The sequence below is a fragment of the Montipora capricornis genome, chromosome 8 (assembly GCF_036669925.1).
Source record: "Montipora capricornis isolate CH-2021 chromosome 8, ASM3666992v2, whole genome shotgun sequence".
Classification (NCBI taxonomy): domain Eukaryota; kingdom Metazoa; phylum Cnidaria; class Anthozoa; order Scleractinia; family Acroporidae; genus Montipora; species Montipora capricornis.
Window position 1 is genome coordinate 5,290,014 of NC_090890.1, and position 2,500 is coordinate 5,292,513.

The 2,500-nt window shown below is 40.2% G+C and overlaps 1 pseudogene; it reads right to left on the reverse strand.

The window, feature by feature from the left end:
• LOC138013606 (dynein beta chain, ciliary-like) overlaps positions 1–2,500 on the reverse strand; it is a 20,674-nt pseudogene that overhangs the window by 16,841 nt on the left and 1,333 nt on the right.

A 2,500-nucleotide genomic window follows, 5' to 3' on the forward strand; every position in this document is an offset into this window, starting at 1 on the left:
ACTTCGTCTTCAAAGTTGTGCAAGTTGAGGGCCAGCAGATCGGCCAAGTTTGTGTCTTCATTCATGATGAACTTCACCTGTAAAGACAAATAATTTCCCTCAAGGTGAAAAGTTTCGTTAAGTGGTTCTTGTGATGTTCAATTCTATTTTCACTGGCATCCTGTGTCATGAAAGGGCAGAACGCATTGAACATGAACGTGGGCCTGTGTTATTTAGCAATGACCCGACCGGTGCTCTGTTTATTTGTTTGTTGGCTTGTGTCTAAACAAAAACAGGACCTAGCATTGATTAAACCTTCTCACTGTCATAATAACAACCCTCTGCAGTAAACTCAATGGTAACCGGGTTCATGCGAGCTGACATTAATAGCGACCTTCAGATTGGAGTACGAGAACGACTACGAGTCATTCTCGTCATTCTCGCTTCGGATCGGCCCAAGGCTCTGGGAAACTCTATGTTGGAGAACATACCCCGTAGAATTCTTATAGCCAAAAAGTAGCTTTTTGAACCTTACGGCGCCTGCTCACTCCTCGTGCTAACATGAATGCCGCATCAATGAAACACTTTTTGATTGGTTTTCACGATAACCAATGAGAAGACAATTTGTTTCAGGGTTCTCCAGAGCTCTTCTCTCCCTCAGTCAAGAGAAGAGGTCTGGGGTCAAGATTGGACTACGAGTAAGAGTTTCCCATATCGAGCACGCACATTACGTTTACATAACGAAATTTTTCGAAATGCGCGAGCTCAGAACTGAGAAATCGTACTCCTAGTCGTCCTCGTACTCCAATCTGAAGTTCGCTACTCACAGAGCTAGAGGAGAAAAAGGTCAGAAACAATGCTTCAGGGTCTAGTTGTTCAAAGCCCGATTAAACTAATCCTGGATTACTGGAAACTTTTCTTTCAGTTGATTTACCGATCAAAAAGTATCCACAAGATTATAGTCTTCAATGAATAATACTATGTTTTCCTTCACTATAAAATTATACTGTTAACGCTTTTTTGAAAGTCTTAAATCAAACATCGGTCGGTATTTAATCCAGGATTAGTGTTAATCGCTTTTGAATTGATATTACGAAGAAAATGTGACGAACTTACCTTGGTGGCCTGCATAAGCTGTTGCCAATGACGATCCCGAATGGCGGGATTCTGCAACTCGCCCACGGCCCTCAATGACGTCACCATGTTCTTGACAGTAGAGTCCAGTCCGGTGAACGCGTCCCAGGCTCGCATCTCCTTGGATCTCCTTGTCGAACCCTGGAATCTCCTTCACAAACCGCTTGCACTCCATTTCCATGTTCTCGACATTGATGTCCGTCCAAAGAGTGTCCTTCCATTCCTCAATACTGCTTAGTACAACTTCGATCATGTCCCACAGGTGTTTAAGCAAAAACACCTCTCGGCGACAACCTCGCAATTGTTAGTAATCAGGGAAGTTGACTTCAAAGATTCCTGCAGACTCTGACAGAGCATTCATTTCTTCTTCCATGGCAAGGATCTGGACATTAGCTTCCAAAAGAACAATGGAGCTGTCTTCAAATCTTGCCTGTCGCTGAAGTGCACAACATGTAAGTTAATACATGTATGCTTTCTTTGATGTACATTTTTTACTAGTAGGATATGTACATATACCAGTATATAGATAATAGCTGGGAGTCAGAGAAATACCTGTTGTCAGCTTTATCTTTTTGGCTGCAGTCTTCACAACTTAATGTCTCAAATAAACTTAGTTGAGGTTTTGATTTTTTGCAGATCTCAATAATTTATCTCTTGCTGTCTGCAATAATATAAATACTTCACTTGCAATCAGCTGTATTAAACTTGCAAGGCTCACAGACCAGCAGTTCCTCTTCCTCATTTGATGCCAATTGACCAAATGCAAAAATGGCTGCCAACAAATTATTATTTTGGCTTTGTGTTAATTAGCTTAAGTAGCCTCGTTTTACAGCCCAAATTCTTTCACTTTTACATGTGTCAATGAGGCTACATGTACATAAAGTTAGCCTAATTAACACAAAGACGAAAGAATTATAGTTTGTTGGTGGCCATTTTGGTATTCAGTCAGTAAAATACTCCAATAGTAATTTACTAATTTTATGTGTATGCCTGTCGTGTTTATTGCAATGTGTAATCTTCAATGTAAAACACCATTGTTGGGCTTTTCACATCTTTTCTTAAAGATGTCTTGATGGCCTTGATTACCTGCACTAGCTAATCGTAAAAAATTTAGTGTACACTTAAGTGAAGGCACAGACAAGTGGTCCTTTGCCCCATCAATATGTTAGTGAAGTTAAAATTTTTTATGAGTTAAAGACATGCACCTACATGTATGTTTTAATGTTGGGCGTGGGATGTTTGCGTTCATTTACATATATATGCTGTAGGTCATTTTGTTCCTTAGGTTAAATTGCAACCAAACTCGGTCATTGTGTTTCAACCTTCATGGGTCAACTTGTTTCAACCTAGATCAAGTTGTCTTGTCAGTTTGGGGCAGTTACAAAAC